General features: G+C 45.0%; 1 long non-coding RNA gene across 1 annotated transcript in view; it reads left to right on the plus strand.

The window, feature by feature from the left end:
- Positions 1–5,348: 5,348 nt before the first annotated feature.
- Positions 5,349–20,105, plus strand: part of LOC146866675 (uncharacterized) — a 119,185-nt gene continuing 104,428 nt past the window's right edge. Inside the window, exons 1-2 of the long non-coding RNA XR_014960442.1 lie at positions 5,349–5,443; positions 7,011–7,144. This is a non-coding gene — a long non-coding RNA (uncharacterized LOC146866675). The remainder of the gene's footprint in view (positions 5,444–7,010; positions 7,145–20,105) is intronic.

Genomic DNA, 20,105 nt, shown 5'->3' on the forward strand with positions numbered 1-20,105 from the left:
AAAGCTGTAAACGTAGTGCTTAGTTGATGGCATGTCAAGGAAGATGACCTCCATATTTCACTGAATCCCCACGTTCAAACACTCCCAAAGTAAGAAGAAGATGCCTGATTTATTTTGTTAGGCTTGTTAATAGTTTAGTTTTTTTTACCAAATGCATTTTACAACAGTGCAGTTATCAGGAAAGTACAGTTGTCCTGTCTAGTAAGTATTATGTACTTGAATCATAGGTACTTCCAGAAATACATTTTTCAGTACACACACATTTCTAGACAGGCCTGCTCGCTCCTTGAGCACAGGGAAGTAACACACCATATGCAGCAAAATGCCGAAATTTGGAAGCAAGAAGAAGGGATGTTTAAAAAACAAACAAATCAGAGGAATTTATTTTACTTGCATTGATTTGGAGGCAATTTTAGAGAGGAGACCGCAAAAATAAAGAAATAAAGCTGTATGTTGTTTAATAAATCACGAGTCACCCTGTAGACAGGTGTGTTGGCACATATGACAGTAGAAATGGAAGTGCATGCAAATATTCTTCAAGCGCAGAAACCCTTTGGCAATGGCACCTAAATGCATGGAGGTGCTATCTAGCACTTTGAGTGGGATAAAAAAGTTTGAGACAGTACTCTAAAAAAGGCATGGGCAGAGAAGTGTAACTAGGACTATTTTATTAGAGGCGCCGCCTTAGTAATATGAAACACCCTGCGTATATGATTATAATACCTTCATCTGCTTCATCCCAATTATTTTCAGGGAGAAAAATGCAAGCACTCCCGAGGCCGGGGTTACATCCACCCAACCCACCCAAAAAAGTGATAGTGGGGAGCCACGGGCAATGAGTCAAGGAGCCGTGGGTTGAAAAGGTTTGGGAACCACTGATGCAATGGTATGTACTGATCCTTTGGATCAAACTCAACTTGCCTTCTTTAGACAATTCTTCATGAACTCTTTGAAAATTGGTTCACCTCTTATTGATTTTAGAAAATTTAATACATATTAAGCAAGAATGGCAAATGTTATAGGAGTGCGTTTCGTGAGTTGCATTTCCATTAATATGTCCTTATAAAAGTTATGGGAAGACGAAATACAACAAATCACAAACACTGTGTCCATGCCCTACAACACACTGTCCATGAACATGGCCACCTGTGTATTATCAGAGCCAAGTCTTGCCCTACTGCATGCTGAGCACAACTGAAGACCTGCTGAGAGGGTACGGCAGGCATTGGCATAAAATACAAGCCAAGGAAAAGCAACTTCTGTAATATGGTTATAGGTTTCTCTCCCTTCTACAATCTACACCCAACTTTCAAAGATCAAACTTAATTTGATATATTTGTTTTTTTCCAGATGCATTAATCAAGCTCAAAGTTATGGGTAAATAAGAAAATGTTCCTTCTATGGTTGAATGCAATAACAGTATGAACCAGCGAACCAGCGCTAGATTGTACTGGAAAGATGGAGTCACCATGTGCACTGTACATTGTTGTACCTGTGCAGATTTGAAGTTAGGGTTAGCATTATATGCTCTACGTTTATGCATTTATCAGGTTTGTACTATTGGTCATGCAGGCGCTGCTGCATTGGGGCACATTGAGGGGTCCATAGCAGAACTCATGGTGTAATAAACAATTTGGGAACAAGCAGGAAACTGCTGTGACCTAGGTTGAATGTGGCTTTCCAAGCAGATGTAGTGAATGAATGAAAGAATGAAGAGGTATTTATAGAGTGCAATTGTTGCTTCAGAAGAAGCATCCTGGCACTTGTGTGAAAGAGGTAGGAGCAGTGGGATGACAGCTCACCGAACAGTGCACTTTTCTACTGTGTCATAAACAGGCTTTCGGAGGGTATGGAATGGAGGGAGAGTGAGAGGGCGTTTTAGAGACAGGGCCAGAACCAAGAAAGATCTGCCCCCTGCTCTGCGATATCTGAGGATACAAAAGAGGCTGAGATTAGAGGAACAGAGAGCCCTTGCAGGACAGTAGAGATGAGGCATGTCTTGGATGTATCTGGGACACCTTTGGTGGAGAGCTCTGTGAGTGATCATAAGTGTTTTGAACTTTATCCTAGAATTGATTGGTAGCCTGTGTAGTTCTTTGAGCCCTAGTCTGACATTTGAGGATATTCAGAATAAGCCTTGTTGCAGCATTTTGTACACCCTGCAGTCAGGACAGCAGATTTTGGGGGGCACCTAAGTAGAGTATGTTGGCATAATCCAGCCTGGAAGTGATAAGTGTGTGTACAATCCACTTGCAGATGTCCAGGGGCAAATATTTTAACAGCTTTCTCAAGGGTTTCAACAGGCCGAAGCAGGTAGCTGAAATTGCCTAAACATGAGGTTTGAAGGAGAGAGCGGTGTCCATCATGACCCCCGGTCCTAAGCCAGACGCCGGAAGCACAGAAGCATCAAGGCAGGAAGAAAACCCAAACATCAGAATTCTTTTTTATCTGAATTGAGTTGTAGACAGCTGTTATGCATCCATTGAGCAATGGACTTGAGACAGCCCTGAAAATCGCCAAATATAGGGGCCCATTAGGATGGCGGGCAGATTGCCACTGCCCGTATGGCGGTGGCGATCCGCCCGCCATTCTCCACCGCCCGCCTAACATTTCCCCCCCCGCCATATTGTGGTGGGGACCCAGGCAGACGGAAAAAATATCCGCTGGTTTTCCACCGGTAGGCAATCCGCCCGATTGCCTACCGGGCGGAAAAGGCCAGCAATATGGTGGCGGTGCCTTGCAGGCACCGCCATCCATATTAGGATGACGGCGGTGAATTGCCTTTCCAAGGCGGAGACTCTGCCATGGAAAGGCATATGGTCTTTTTCATTTGCATGCACAAGGTGGCAGGCACCGCGCGGTGCCTGTCACGTTGTGCATGCAAATGCACCACATGCAGTTTTGACATTGCAGCGGGTGCTGCTTGCAGCACCGCCAGCCGCAATGTAAAATATGCGTGATGCGCCTGCCAGTGTGGTGCGCGCATCGTAATCGGCACAGCAGGACCGCTGCACCCCTAGCGGGCGGCCCCAAATCCCGTTACGGTGCTCATAGTGTCATCGAGTGGATGGAAATATAGCATAAATTAAATATCGTCTGCGCATCAGACGATGTTAATACCCCAACTTTACGCAACTAGAGCTAAAGTTACCAGATACCGCAAAAACAAGTTGTGCTTAGTAATGAACCCTGGGGGATGCCTCGACTTTTAGCCTAGACTGGGAGGTGAAGGCCAATAGGAAAACTACCTGTTGCCTGTCTGCTAGAAAGGAGTGGAGCCATTTAAGGATTGGCCCATGATGACTGCCTTCTTCAGCCGTTGTAAGAAGATCAGGTGAGAAACAGTATCAAAAGTGGCAGACATGTCTAGTAGAATGACCACCACATTCTGCCGTGAGTTGAGATTGCCTCTGATGTATTCAGCGGCTCCAAGAAGGGCTAGTTCTGCACTAAAGCTGGCACGGAAGCCAGAAATTGAATGAATGTAGAATCTTATTCTGTTCCACATAGCTGGTGATCTGACAATTTACCAGGCATTCTAGCATCTTGCCAAGATGAGGGAGGAGGGAAATTGGCCCATAGTTAGAGTGCGTGGGTCGACATTTGCTTTTATTAACAGAGGGATTACTAGATTACTAATGCCTTTTTCCAATGTAGGGGCAACATTCTGCATTCTAGAGACAGATTAAAGAGGGCATTGACTTGCAGATTAATGGTAGGGGCAGCCTTGGCGAGCATGAAAGAGGGCAAGGGTCTTCAGGTTGAGACAGGTTTTATTTGTAGATTACATGCTACAAATCTGGTAGTAAGATTGGCTCGATTCCCTCAAACCAAGTCTCCGTTTTGTCTGCATGGGTGGGGGGGTCAGCCAGGGGAACGGGCGTCGCAGGGACGTTTTAAGGAATTTGGGGGCCCTGGGCCAAATGTATTTTGGGGGCCCATGTTCAAACAGCTCCGTTTTCATGATTCCGTTTCAGCTCTAACATGCCCTCTTTAATCACATTTTAAATGTGCGAACATCTGATTGTGTTTTCAGTATTGTAACACAGTAACAGCTTTTACTAATATTACTGCAAATAATTCCTGTCACACCTTCCCATTCTTCATATGTGAGGTCCTGTATTCATCTAAAATAAACTTTTTATATGGATATTGCATGAAATATAAACACATTTTGTCTACAAAATGTGTGTAATAGACACACACAGTCAAAATAAATGATAGAAAAATACTATTTAGAACAATCTTTCAGGGTCATCAGGGCTAGACTCTTTGCAGAACATGGCTGGCTCGATCAGGGGGCCCCTTACAAGGATGGGGCCCTGTGCCAGAGCCCACTTTGCCCATGCCTTAAAACGTCTCTGGGGCGTCGGACTGTTTGTTAAACCGAGTGGAGATGTTTTCACACATTAGAGTGAGGAGAGGGGTTCTGCCAGAGACTGAGATGAGGGCATGCTTTGTTTGCAGGCCACTGGCTGCAAAAAAGATTTGATGGTTTTAAAAACCGTTCAGTGGATATATTGGAAGCCTTTTGTGGGACTAATACGGCTATATGCTGCCCATAGATTAACTGGTAGCTAGAGGTGTGGCACTAAATGGGCACAGACAGAATATTGGCTGGAATAATCATTGTAAGCTTAGTAGCAATCAGCAAAAAGATTGCCAAATTATAGTTAATTATATAAAATGATCATCCAATGACACAATATTTTTGTAAACAATATTTAGAACGATGTCAGCCGATATTTCTGTATATGATATTCTGTCATGAAAACAACAGTGTGTCTGACTCAAGCATCCGCCTTTAATTTTGTGCATGGTGCAGAAGCGTAAACAGTCTGAGAAAATGACAAGATCTTAGATATACGTTTAGTATGTGAGTATTATGGCCTCCCTTGTGTGCCAGGAAATAGTTCTTGAGTTCTAGATGTCAGGCAGGTTTTCCCAAGTGCAGATACCTTTTGTGCACTGATCTGCAGACAAATATTTTGCATCTGCGGGATCTCATTGCAAGTAGGTTAAAACTGGCCGATCTTGGACTTCTGGAAGCCTTCTAAGGATTGAAGATTCAGGAGACATAAGGAGACATAAGAAAACAATCCCGTTGTAATTAATATCTACATTCTCGATTCGTTACTCTCGATACTATTATCTACTTGTCACTAGTTTTTAATAATTCAAATCTATTGGATTACGCAGACTACTTGTTTATGACGCCTTAAGACCCCTTGGGACAGCTTAACACTACAACATGGCGCCCGTATTTCCAAGTATTTTCCAACGGACCACAGGACTCTCTCACGTGACCCCTTCGGATACCTCGTGACTTTTCTTTGGCCAATCAATATACACAGCCATATTTAAAATCCGCTGTAGCTCAATTAGTTTTGATGAACTTCCCTATGGCGATGCGTGATTTATGCTGATATACTGCAGCAACCAGGTAAGCCCCGGAGCATCTGTCGGAGATGGGAGGAATCGCATCTCATTTATTTGTTTGTACCTTGCGATTCACAGATAAGCTTTGCGCCCGTAGCCAGTTTATGACTTTCTCGCAATAGCTAACATTTGAGTTACGCGTGTATTCATTATCTTCTGTTTTGCTAATGTTGCTAATAATTTTCCTCTGATATATGTATTCTTCCTTATATAAGACACTTAGGGCCTCATGTAGGTAGCATACCAGTTACCACTTCTAAAATACCGAACGATACCGAATCGGTATTTTAGAAGTGGTAACTGGTATGTAGGTAATGAGTCGGTATTTTTTACCGAATCGTTACTAGTCGGTAATTACCGAATCGGTATTTACCGATTCGGTAATGAGGCATACCTTCCCATTGATGGGAAGGTATGCCTCATTACCGAATCGGTAAATACCGATTCGGTAATGGGGGGAACACATACAAGGGTGGCAGGGTGTCACATTGACACCCTGTTGCACCCCTGATTCGGCCATGTGTGCACATGTGGCACACATACATGCCCTAAGGGCATGTATGTATGCCACATTGCACACTGCTACGCGCGTAAAAATGCATTTACACATACATTCATTATTTACCACCAACTATAAGTTGGTGGTAAATACCGACTCTTAAACACACACACACACTCCCCCTACATCTCGATTTTGCTTTCGGAATTTACCGAATCGGTAAAATTACCGATTCGGAAAAGTTACCGATTACACTCCCCCTACATCTCGATTTTGCTTTCGGAATTTACCGAATCGGTAAAATTACCGATTCGGAAAAGTTACCGATTCGGTAACATTACCGATTCGGTATTATTACCGAATCGGTAATTTTACCGATTCGGTAAATTCCGAAAGCAAAGTTTGTCCCCCTACATACCAATGGCCAAAATACCGGTCGGTAACGGTATAATTACCGAAAATCGGCCGTTACCGACCGGTATTTGGCTTCCTACATGAGGCCCTTAGTCTCTTGGGGAAACAGCCTTTACCACGAAGCATTTTCTACGCGATACGTTTACAACGGTACACTTACCTCGTAAACGTCTTCACAACGCGTATTGCTTCAACGACGTCTTTAGCACGCAAGCAACGTCATCACGGAAAAACGTCTTCCTGGTCGGAAAAAAAAGCGTCAGTCCATCGTTAGTGGCGGCGAAGACCTAAGCAAAAGGGAAAACAAAGAAGAAAGGGGGCTTGGGGGGGTCTCCCCCCCAAAAACGAAAAAGCGGGGTAAAGGCAAGATCGAGGTAAGGGCAATGCGAGGAAAAAACATTTCGTTGTAACGCATGCGTGGTAAAGGCATGCGTTGCAACGGAATGCGTAGTAACGACATATATTCGCAACTCGGCGAACATTAAAGAACAAAGCTTTTTTCCAACTGTTCCCTGACTGGTTATGCCTAGTATCTTTGACGGTCATTTCATTACTTTATCAATTAATTACGAGAATTTCTCTACCGTTAGAATTATTGCTTTACAGAGTGCTTAAAAATAATAGTTATATACTGAGTATAGGCTTGTTTGTGTTACAGTTGCCCAGCAGCAGGCAGATTTGACTGCTTTACCCACAGCCAAACAGCCAACTTCGTGGAATTTAATAGAGGTTGGAGAGTTCGTTACACGCAGATTGACCAGTATAACTCACTATCCCCCTAAATACAATAGGGTAAGCATTCCTTTGTGTTTTATACGTAGTCGGCATTATTTCTTTCCGTAATTTAATGCATTCCAATTATACGTTGCTTTTTTGCTCAGGCGCAGAATGACCTTTGGTGAACTAGACAAACAGGATTGCTCCTGATATTACCAATGCGACTAGTCTTCTCAGTTGATTTATTCTGTTGTTTGCACCTCAGGCAACTTTTTTAAGAAGATTTTTTTCTCATATTCCTTTGTCTATTATGGCCCAATTCTATGTTAACTTACAGGTGAAGGTTCTACTTTCTTCCTCTTTTTTCACTTTTCTAACACTTGTCCAATCCGTTCAAACACGTTGGGTTTGCAGCACGTTTGAGGTGACTTTTGCTGTAGTGACTGTGGATTTACCTTGGACCTTTGAAGTCCAATTTATTGTTCAAAGTGTCTTCCTGCCCTACAGACACCCCCCTCAATTCTAGGGCTTTCGCCCCTCTTTTTGGTGGCCCTGAAGAAGGTGACCTTCCACCGAAACGCGCGTAGGCCTATCCTACCAATCTAGAGGAGAGGTCCCAAGAGATCCAGCACCATCAGAAAACAACTGTCCTAGTGGCTGTCTCTCTCCTTTTACAATCTTGTGGGACCGCGTTCAGCCTCTGAATGTTTTTTGCTATTTTAACAGTATGAGTATGACTGATGTATGGTTGAGAATGAGAGTATGATGAGAGAATTTTTGTGTTATATTAGTGGCGGGGGTACTCACATTTAAGAATAGGTTTTATACTCTGTGCATGAATCACCTTCTGGAACATATTATTAACATAGATATCTCTAACTGACCTTTTTTAGTCACTTCCTGAAAACATCTTAGTCACTGGATATTGAACTAATCAGTCATAATCGGGCGTGATGTCCCTGAGGATGGGAAGGATGCCAAAACACTTTGGAAATAATATTTTGGTCCTGACATCAATGGCTTCTCATAGCTTGGATATTAAACTTTTATGCTTAAGTGTAAAGTGCTTTCTCACCTTGGAGTGAGTCTCTTGACGCTATACTAGATTTATGACTGATTAATTAAAAACAGGTGGTCATTTTGCTGCTGTTTGAAGAGATATTCCTTGAGGGCTCAGAAACATCAGGTAATGCTTTAAGACAAGCAGGAAGGGAATTCCAGGGGTGAGCCGTCTGCACTGCAGACATGCCACTCAGCCACAACTACATCCAGTATACTACTGCATCATTAACCCAACACCCAGAAAATAATGATTAATACTTATACCTTGAACCTTTCCACCACTGTTATCTCAATTACAGTTCATGCATTGCCAAAAGTAATATGTGCCCTGCAAATGTGACCTCAGTATTTATCTGAGAGAGGATATATTTCCACTGAAAAAGTAATTTTTGATAGATACAAAAAGGCAAGAGATTGTATCTTGAAGCAGCTGTACTGAGGAGCCCGAAAGGCAGCAAGTGATTTGAACTCCTCCCCCACCCCCCCAAAAAAAAAAAGAAATGTACAATGTTAAAAACCCATCTGGTCTTCAATATAGCACAGTGAGCTAAACACTCACTTCTGTCCTATGCAATAGATTCTGGGTTAGGAGTTGGGATAACAGCAAGGCCCTTGCAAACTTTCCGTCCTTGTGGCGCCAGTAAACCTTTTACTTAAAGTACCGAGAAACAACCAAGTGTGGCATCAAGAGCTATATAAAGACAAGTTAATTTAAAACCGATGTTCGAGTAAAACAGGAGGGCAAAATATAATCCCCAGTCACCTTGTACATAGTATACATTCCAATCTAGCTATTCTTTGCAGGATTCAGTGCCTTTGACTAACTGTTCTCTTTGAAGCCTTACCACGCTGACCATTTCCCTTTTCACACTGACTATTTCTATGCACTAGTGTATGCATGATGACGTTCGGAGAACGTTGCACAAAATCCCCAATAGACCATTGGCAAGAGCATTATCTTTTATCGTATGTATCTCTCTGCTGACAAGAATGCTTTCTCATCAATTCAAAGGGTCTATCATCAGGGCCTGTCAAGGAGCTTCTGAGGCCAACAACTGTCGCTCAACGTAGACTATGTCCTCTTGTATTGCCTTTCCCTAGTCTCTAGATTCCCTAAAAGAACAATCCTTTAAGTTAAAATTAGTTTAGAGATATCAGCATTTCACAATTTGGCAGGTACGAGACTAGCAACACCTCTCCCCATTTGTGCCATTTTACGACTCATGACTGGCTGAAGCCCAGATTATTGTACAGTGCAGGCCATTCAAAACATTTAAATGCATGAAAGATGAGCAACATCTCAAAGCTATGAATATTGCGTCCAGGGTGCATTTTGCATGTATTTGCCAGGGTTAAGCTTTCATTATGTGCGCATTCCATATTGTAAGACATAAGTCACTGATACCACATGCCCTAAACTCTTCTGCCCCTTCTGGCTTATTTCTCGTTGCTCAGTTCTGGTGGTAATTCAGAGTATTAAAATAAGTCACAACAGCATACACAATCTGGAAGAATCACAAACTTTATTTCCACAAACTTTGGGCCTTATTCACAAATGTAAATTTGCCTTTGTAAATTTACACTTATACTTTGTCGTAACTTTACTACTTTTGACTATTCACCCTTAACAAGTATAAATTTACTAGAAAATGTAGATTTACATATCTCAACCTCTGAAACCATGAGGATTTACAAGTGTAAAATTATTACTAGTAACTGCTCACATGTAGGCAAAGGACTCCACCAGGGGGGCGGAGACTCCCTAAGACAAAGTATTGTAAAAAGTAATAAAGGGGCATATCAACAAGCAGGCGATAAAAAATTATCACCGCTTTTGCGGCCGTTTTCGGCTGAAAAGCGGCGATAATTTTATCGCCTAATCAGCAAGGTCACGCTAACGCGTGAAACCTTGCTTTAGCGTCAGGATTCCTAACGCCCAGCTTTGCATCTCTAATGAGATGCAAAGTGGGCGTTCCTGACCTGGCATGACAGGAGAAATGTCGCTAAGCGACATTTCTCCTATCAGCAAGCCTAACGCTATGGATCATAGCGTCAGGAAAAGTAGCGATAACCCCTGTTATCGCTACTTTCCTTACGCCCGCTTCAGGACTGACTTAGCCATGATATCCTATGGAAGGTGGATATCATGGCTAAGTTTGTGAGTCCCTATCAACTAGCTAACGTGAGATTATCGCTGGGTTTCCAGCGATAATCTCACGTTAGCCAGTTAGCGCTAGGATTTTTAGCGCTGATGAGATAAGCGTTGCTAATAGCACGCTATTTCAGCGATACAAATCGGCGCTAGCCGGCGATAATTATCCGAGCGCTAAGTGCGCTCAGCGATAATTATCGTCGGTTGTTGTTGATATGCCCCATAGTTTGTTAAACTTGTTTAATAAAAAATATTGTAGTATTACATATTAATGTAAATAAATATTATATATATTTGTAAAAATAAATGTATAATTATTTATTTAAAGATAATACAAAATCCCACCCACTGTAAAATGTTGATTATTTAATTTGTATTAAAAATTTCAATAGGTTATGCATAGATTTAATTTAATTGTTCATAAAAATTAGGTTACATTTGTTTTTAAAGTTTAAGACTGTAATAACAATTTTAATAAAAAATATTATTTGTTAAATTACATATAATGTTTTATAATATTGAATGACATTTTTATACATGTTGGAGTCATCAGAGTCCAGACCACAGTGTTGGTCATCATTGGTCAGACTGTGACCAGCAAGTCCATGTGGCAGAGAATGTCATTGGGTGAGGTGGTGCTGTTGTGCCAGAGGGCCAGGTGCCAGGCCAGGTGACCTGGCAGATGTAGATGGTCCGCTGACTCTCACGGTCTTTTCCGTGGACGACCCACCTTCCTGGGGGGACCCTCAGATGCAGGCCTTGACGATGTCTATGATGCTCCGTCGGACGAATCCTCCTTCTCCTCCCTCCTTGTGTCTGGTGGTGGTTTTCACCTGGTGGCACAGGGAGGGTTGCCCATGTTGTCGGCGATCCGACGGAGTGAACGGCTCATGTCCGTTTGCACCGCCAGGAGCTCAGCCAGTCTTGCCTCCATCCGTCCTTGGTGTTGTTGTTGACTGGCATGTTGCTCGGCCTGCAGGTTCTTCATCTCGTCGAGGGTCCCCTTCATCTCTGTGAGGCTCGGCACTACCTGGCTGATGCCCCTGGTGTCACGCCGGTATGTGTCCAGGATGTGGCGTATGTGTGACATACCGGTTCCCTCAGCTGCCTGGTCAGGTTCTCGCCTCCGCCTGCCTCCACTCCCACCACCCCTGCCCACACGAACCTGGCCTGCCGTTGTGGGAACATCGGGTCTACGGGACCCCTGAGGGATGGCATTAGCTGGGTTGTCTGCCTCCTCCTGGGTGCCCGGAGAACCTTGTCCCTCCTGGTCAGACTGGCTGTGTTGTTCAGTGCGAGCAGGGCTCCTGGGTGTCTCCTAGGATGTGGCAGGAATGGGGGTGGGGGTTGGCACAGATGTACCTGACGCAGGTGCTGCAGGGGCTTGGGCACCAGAGGGGCCAGGTTGGTCGGGGTCATCCACGGAGTGGTATGAGTCGTCGCTGCCAGTGGGATCATCTTCACGCTGAGCCTGGGACTCTGATTGTTCCCCCCCATTGTTGGGGGGAGGTCGATGACGTTGCCCTGTGTGTGAGAGAGAGACAATGTTAATGCTGTTTCATGCCATATCCATGTTTCATACATATTCAAGTTGTCACAGTTCCCCCAGGTAGTTGGATGTGCCTAGCATTCGTCTCAATGTACACTTGGGGATGGGTATGTTGCGGGGGACAGATTGATATGTTCTCCTGAGTGTTTGACCAGTAGATTTTGGGCTAGGATGCTTATTTGGCTATGGATTGGTCTTGTAGTGTCACATGTCCATTGTGGGAGTGGGTAGATCCGTTGCCTGCCCCGGGGGTGTGTGCTTGTGTGAGGGGGAGTGTGTGACCGGGCCTGCTGTTGTGTGTAGTGTGATTTGTCATTGGGTCTCCCAGGTGATGTGTCTGTCCTCTCATGGTGCATGCTGGCATGACAGTGAGTGTGAGTTCCTGTGCTAGATATCTGAGCTTGTGGAGTTGGTGTTTGAGTGTACAGTGGTCACAGGAGGGCCGTGTGCTGCATACAGCAGGACCAAGTGTCAGCTACCTTGTCAGTACTTTGCCAGTCCCTGTGCATTGGGCATGGTGCATGGGTATGTACCTAGGCCATATGGGCTGAGGGCATTGGTGTCTGCTTCTGAGTTGCACAATGTGTTGTGTGAGCCCCACCCTCCCAGCATCCCAGGCATCCAGTCTTGGGTTTGTGGTTGGTGTGGCCTGGGACATGGCATTGCCTTTATTTGTGAATGGGGCATGGAGACGTTAGTGGCATGAGCGTGGTTTTTGAGTGTGGTTGTGTGCGGTGAGGGCTTGGGGGAAGTTGCGTGCATTTGGTGTGTTTGTGGTGTGGATGGCATTCCCCCCATGTTACGTGAGTTGTTTGTGTACTCACCAGGCTCTGCGACTCCTTCGACTCTGTGCACTCCCACCGGCGGAAGCATGGTCATCACCTTCTCCTCCCAGGGATGGTAATGTAGGGGTCTGCAGGGCAGCCCACCTCCAGTGATGTTACTCTGGGCGTATTCCTCATTCATTTTCCTCTTGACTGCCCTGCGCAGATCATACCACCTGGCTTGGCATTCATGCCTGGTCCTTCGGATGGGCGCAACAGCATTCACCATATCGACAATCCTCTGCCACAGGCTTGTTTTTTGGGCTATGCTGGTCTGTCTGACCAATGTTCCAAACAGCTGTGGCTCGACTCTGATGACTTTGTTGACGAGGAGGTCCAGCTCCGCCCTTGTGAACTTTGGATTCTTGAATGTGGGCATGGTTGTGGGTGTGTGGGTGTGAATGTGACGGTGTGTGTGTGAATGTGAAGAGGGGGTGTTTGTGAATGAGGTTGTGTGAAGGTGTGTAAGTTAAGGTGTAAGTAAGGTGCAGTTGTTTGTCTGTGGGGTCTGTCAGCAGTGGGTCTGTTGCAAAGGCTCATGGGTTGTGTGTGTGGGCCCTTTTTATTGGTCCATTTGTGGGTGTGGCTGGGTTTGAATTTGTGGTGGGTGTGTTATAAGAGGTGGTTGTGATTTAGGGCCTCTGTTTGCCTGTTTGGATGTGCCAGGTCAGTCATAGAGATGTATTTTGTCATGTTGACGTGTGTTGGGTTGTTGTGCGAGTCGAATTGACCCTCCTTGTGCTGTTTTACAGTGTCCTGGTTCTGTACGAGTCTTTTTCGCGAAGGTAAGGTCCGTACATACGTGATGCTGGGTGAGGGTGCTGGGGTACGGTGTTGGGTACGGTGCGTACAGGTATGGGGCTGGGGTACGAGCCTGGGGTGCGTCGCGTACAGGTGGGGGGCTGTGCTACGGTGTTGGGGTACGGTGCGTACAGGTGCAGGGCTGTGCTACGGTGTTGGGGTACGGTGCGTACAGGTGTGGGGCTGTGCTACGGTGTTGGGGTACGGTGCGTACTGGTGCGGGGATGTGCTACGGTGTTGGGGTACGGCACGTACAGGTGCGGGGATGTGCTAGGGTGTTGGGGTACAGTGTGTACAGGTGCGGGGCTGTGCTACGGTGTTGGGGTACGGTGCGTACAGGTGCGGGGATGTGCTAGGGTGTTGGGGTATGGTGTGTACAGGTGCGGGCTGTGCTATGGTGTTGGGGTACGGTGCGTAGAGGTACGGGGCTGGGCTACGGTGTTGGGGTACGGTGCGTACAGGTACGGGGCTGGGAGACGGGCCTGGGGTGCGGCGTGTACAGGTGGGGGGCTGGGGTACGGTCCTGGGGTACGGGGCGCACAGGTGCGGGGCTGGGAGACGGGCATGGGGTGTGGCGCGTACAGGTGCAGGGCTGTGCTACGGTGTTGGGGTATGGTGCAGAGGGGGGTACGGTGCTGACATACGGGGGTACGGTGCTGACATGTGCGGGGTGAGGGGGGGCTGTACGACTCATATCCGGGCACAAGTTTACCCGTGTACATGTGTGCTACAGCGATCGCTCCGTACGGGGCCTTTTACATGCGGTTGTGTATTCGGACGGGCGGTACGGATCGTACTTGCGCGCTCGGACTTCTGTTTTACGATTTGCACGTAAAAATGTCCGGCTCCCTATCGGACACTTTTCCTGACACTATTCGGACGTAAAAATTTACGGCTCCCTCTCGGACCATTTTCCCGACGCAATTCGTATGTATTTTTCACGTACGAATCGTACTTCGCAGTTTGTACGGTACTTGTACGATTCGTACGTGAAAATATACGTATACGAGTTGTACGCAATTTTTTTTACCCGGATCGGAATCGGCACCTATGTGCTATGGAGCATAATTTTATTTCATTTTAAGTCCCTGCCTCCATTTTATTTATGGAAGGGCATTGCAGTTCCAATGTTGGCCATGTGTCATGCTGAACTTACTCCAGGTCTGAGTTGAAGAAAATTTATGAATGTTGTCAGCCCTTCTTGGCTGTAATAGAGGTGACGTCTATCAATAGAAATGGGCTTTCTCTTTGATGTATTGCAGTTTGTCCTCCAATAAACCTTTCTGAAACTCTCCCTTATCCCCTCATTGCCCCACTCAAAGCCCCTACCATTTTGTAGTAAGTATTCTTTATTTTCCAGACTCTCCCCTGTTCTCGCACAATAGCTACAAACATGTAAGCATATGTGTACATAGACCTGCGCAATCAGGGCAAATATCTCTGCATAGAAAAGATAGAAGTTGATGACTCCATATGTAGGCTTGTACTCTGTGAGTAGTGCTGCTGGAGTTCTACTAATTTACTACAAAGTGCAGTTTGTGAGTGAGTACCCTTTGTCTTTTTTGGGACAGAAGTACTTGACACTCTAGCTGAAGAACTTTTTAATTTTTGTGCCGATGTGAATCCCTAAATCCCCAAGTACTACCTTTCTTTCAATATTTACTTCCCTGTAGTTGAAATGCTACTGCTTTCAAATAATTTTGCAATCCACGTGGCCATTATTTGTGAATCGAACTTGGATTGGTCACAAAGACTTTCTACTAGGAGTCAATTTAAGTAATATTCTAAAGGGGTGTTTTCTTGCACTTTAGAACAAGAGATAATCAATGCCTAGTTTTAAAATCTGGGAATTCTCTCAAAACAACCGTTGAGAAAGCCAGTATGTCTAGTTTTAATCTACTAACACAGTCAAACACAGGCATGCGCAACTAAGATTTGCATGCATTACCACAATAAATCCAGACCTATTTGCTTTGCCAATACTTCTTAAGTGTTGCATAATAAATGAAATGAAAATATAATAAAACCATCACACAAGTGCAATGAGCACATGCAGATTCCCGCTAACGCTGTCAGCTGGAACCAAACAATGCTGGTTATCATACTTAGAGGAGTCAGGTCGCTTCTCTTTTCGAACTACAAACGCTCTTTATAAAAACCTTGCATCTAATAAAAGAACCTATGCCTCATTTACTACAGCTTGAAACATATGTTTGCTAAGTACGAAGTTAACAAGCAAAACAAAAAGGTTCCATATTGATTTTTTAGTTTTCACATCATAAACTTCAATGTACTCAAACAAAAACAGTTCAAACATTTGCTGCGTCTTTTTATTAACATCCTGTGTTATATTAAATGTCATATTAAATGGGCCACACATCCTCACTAAAAGGTAGTGTTCAGTGTTTAGACTTTTGCTATTTTGTTTAGACCTCTTATCCAAAAGCTCGTCATTATAATGCTTAATTTCAAATCCCAGAACTGCAAAAATAGCAAAGCATTACATTTTACAAGGTTACCTAGAACCTATAAAGTCCTGCGGTACAGGAAATGTAACAGCGGCCATTGGAATCCACTACCTACGTTTACAGGAGAAGAATTGCTGGTAAATGAATCAAAAGCACAACCATCAGCTGTTGCAAAAGTTTCAAGCAATGTATAAGGCAGCTAGTGGTATACATAACCAGTCTGATTTTCTGCTGTCACTGCAGAACCTGCTTAAGGGCACTGCAGCTATTGTGCTACAGGAGATAAAGATCACACATGCAAGAGAATTTGGGGCAGAGACAAGACATTGGATGGGAATGTGGTGCCCAGGCGTTGTGTGAAGGTTGAGAAGCACTGTGTGCATGTGGGAGTAATCTGAAGAGCAAACCTTTCCATTTTATACTGAAGTTAATAGCTTTATTAGTTTATCAGGTGTAATAGACCTTATCAGTACAGTCATAACATAACATGTCATAACATAACAAGTCAACCTATAGCCACCAGTACTCTCGTCAGGTTCTCTTTTGCCTGTCTCAGCTCCTTTCCCTTGTTGTCCTTATCTCCAGTGACGTCCCTCTCAAGACCCTACATCACTTCTAGATCTGGCTTTCAATAATGTCAGGTCCTAAGGTCCAGTTCCTTCTCGATGCCCTTTGTCTACTTCCCCATCCTGTCCTTCTTTGGCATCTTACTGCTGGAGAGATCACAATAATCCTTCCTCTTTCTTTATGCTTGTTTAGTCTTTGTTCTCTTTCATTTGTCTACCATCTTTTTTGTCTTTGGCAAGTCTGTCTCCTTTTCTCCACTCTTGCTGATCTCATCAGTATTCTCTTTCTAGTGCGCCTGGTGTGGCTGAGGAGAATCTGTGTTGTGTGATCCCCATTTTAAGTAAGAGAGCAGATAGATGGCAGTCGGGCAGCAAACAGGCACATGGGATGAAGCACGACTAGACAATCGGAAAAAGCGTGGAGACAAGGTGACATTTCAGAAATCAAGTTTGTAGTAGATAACATTTCTGACTACAAACTGTCAGAACACAATATATTTTTAATTCACTGTCTGTTAATGTCTGGGCACTCAGAAGGTATGTTAAGTCAATTTTTGATATACTGTAAAAAACGACAACCTTGCAAGGAGCAGTATACACGGAAGTATTAACTGTTTCCTTGAAAGATTCTACTTGACAATCTTGTCGGCCTTGATTAAGGGTGAAGATTAGACTGAAGAATAACATCAAGGCACCAAACTCCACCTGAAATTAAGAAAAAATCTGGGTCAAAAATGGAAGCAATAGGGCAAAGAAGGTAAAGTAAAACAGAGCAAATTGTTGTGATGCACCCAGCCCTTAGAAATGGCACCTTCTATATGATACTTACAGAAATTGACTTCAGAGGAAGGATTCTGCCTCATCTTGGCTTGGAAACACCTGTTAGCATTCCTTGGCAAGCACTACCTTGGATATGGATTAGTATCAAGCTTGTTCACACCCACTTTCCAGAATCCAAAGGGGCAGATTTACAAGCCGCTTACGACACTTTTACGCCACTGTTGCGTCACTTCTGTGACGCAGCAGCAGCGTAAACCATGCACCATGTTGCGCGTTATTTACAACGTGAAGCATCTAGGGAAATGCGTCATGTTGTAAAGCCCTGCGCCACATGAAACCTGCGTTAGGTTTCATGTGGGCGTTCCTGCTCAGGGTGGGCGTTCTGTCACAGGAATGCCTCGTAAAAGTGACGCAGTGAAATCTGCAAGATTTCACTGAGTCACTTTTCCATCCATGTTGTGTCAAAACCCTGCGCCTGCTTGAAGCAGGCGTAAGGAGTGACGCAGTATGTTAGGCATAGGGCGCCCCCGAGCATTGTTGGAGTTGCGTCACGCTTGCGACACGACTCCAGCAATGCGCCGCTCTTACGCCATCAGATGCGACATGCATCGCCCTATCCTTGCGCCACGGTGCGCCGCATTGTAAATGCGCCGCATTTGTGGTGGCGCAGGGAGGGAATTGCATGTCGCATCTTTTCTGGTGCGTCCCTGCTGATTTGCAGAGATGCGCCAGAACTCGTAAATCTGCCCCATAGTGTTCACTGTTTAGATGCAGGCAAAGCTCAACTTTGACATAACCAGCATTTTGTGATCCCCGCTGTTGCCGTCCATGCTCAGTGCTCAAACTAGCCTGCTATGCACCCCGCCAATGGAAGCTGCACTTATTCCTCTTTGCCAAGCATACAATTGTTGGAGAGCTCCTGCCTGAAGTCTTGATACAGGTATAAGAATATGCCCCCTCGAGTCCCGAGGTTTATAGGGTGTTATTGAAATAAATGACAAAAAAGCAAGGGAGTATGAACAGAAGATCCACTGTCCCAAGAACAGACGCTGGAATGATAATCTTTGCAGTAAATCAAGAATGGAGGATGGTCTTTAAACATGCAAGATTCACAGATTTTTGGGGCTTTATATTCTGGTCGCCCTTGAATAATTAATAGTGGTTGCAACATTTATTTATTGAAAATTTAACAGCATTGTGCCAAGAAGAGAATCAGAAGTGCCTCTAGTGGAACACAAAGGTTCATCAAGGGTCAACAGAGTACACCACTGGAGGTCACTATGGAAAATAAAAACAGCTGGTATCAGCTGCCCAGAATACAGGAGCAGACATTTTTGTGGCTAAATAACACTGTGTGGAGAATCCCCGCACCAGCAGTTAGAAGAACACCTCAAAAAATGAAAGATGCACTTGAGAGGCAAAGGAAGGGTGTGAAAGAAGCGAGAGAAGGAGGAAGGGGGCAAATCAGGGGGTGAATATATACAGGTGGCAACAGTTGTGTGCATACCACCAAGAAGTTGACCAGTCATCCCCTGGTCTATGTGGCCTTGCATTCCATTCCTTAGCATGGTGTACCTGACCCCCCCCCCCCTCACCCCCCCCCACCAGCCAAGTGTTTTAGTCATGAGATGCAGTATCATCCACCATGAAAGGGCCTGACATGGCTTTAAAATGAGTGGCTGATCATTCAGCTTATAAGTGTTTTCTCGTAGTCGTAGGCCACTGTGTGGTACACCTAAACTAGCCATTCAATAATTGATGGGAAGGTGGGCTATTACCAGTGGAAGAGTATACATAGTTTGGCTGTAGCGAGCCATCTAATGTCATGGAAGGTCATGTCAGGCAGGTCAGAGAGGTCGTGAAGGATAGTCAAATGGGGCAAGGCAGTAATTGGAGATTGCTATACTGCGGTAGTTGATCCTATACAAGTGTCCAATAGGTTCCAATAACTGAGCTCAACCACAGAATATGGTGTAGGTCACAGTGAGTGGCACTGCACCTCCAACAGAAATCATGGAGTTGGAGTTTTCCTCTATGGAGTTTCCAGGTGGTTCATACCAGCTGTGTAAAACCTTTAAAATATGAAATAGAGGAATTCAGCAGGGTTTCCCTAGGGGCCCCTATTGTGATCAAGGAGAAGCAATGCCCAGTCATCCAAGTAGCGGTACAAAAGTAGGTAAACCTTCCCCAGGAGAGGCTGCCATCAAGGTCTGATGGCTCAGGTATGGTAGGTAGTGTTGCCCTTTGATAAGGACCACATAGAGGTCGGAGACAGGGGCAGCTCTACTGGCTGCGACCACAGACCGTACAAAGGCAATGGGAGAATTGACAATAGCACCAGGAGTCAATGGGCCATAGCTCCAATTCTGATTTGAGCCTTCCATCATCTAGGATGTGGTGGAGGCACTGTATGCCACAGTTGCACCAGGTTGCCTAATAAAAATGACATCTGTCAATGGATTGTTCCATAAAGGGGCCTTTTGGAGCAAGTAGAGGGACACTCCCACGAGGTGATGTGCCTCCGGCCAAACCTAGGCCATTCTTGATATGATCGGTATTGAGGCTACTCTTGTATCCTTGGCAGAGAGGTACAGGGCAGCATCATGGTCACTGGTGAGAGGAGACAGCATTCCAGGTGTGCTCAGAAAGGAGTTTCCTGGCTGTAGTTCAAATGAGCCATAACCTGGAGAATATGGAAGGCCAGTCTGTAGGAGTTGAGGGGGGGGAGAAGGAGACCTCTGCCCATCATTTCAGCCAGAGTCAGGAAGCTCAGATATGCAGCTTGTGCCCACTCCAGATATAGGAATGGATGTCGGCCTTGATGCATGCCAGGA

This window comes from Triturus cristatus, chromosome 1_2, assembly GCF_964204655.1.
Source record: "Triturus cristatus chromosome 1_2, aTriCri1.1, whole genome shotgun sequence".
Taxonomy (NCBI): domain Eukaryota; kingdom Metazoa; phylum Chordata; class Amphibia; order Caudata; family Salamandridae; genus Triturus; species Triturus cristatus.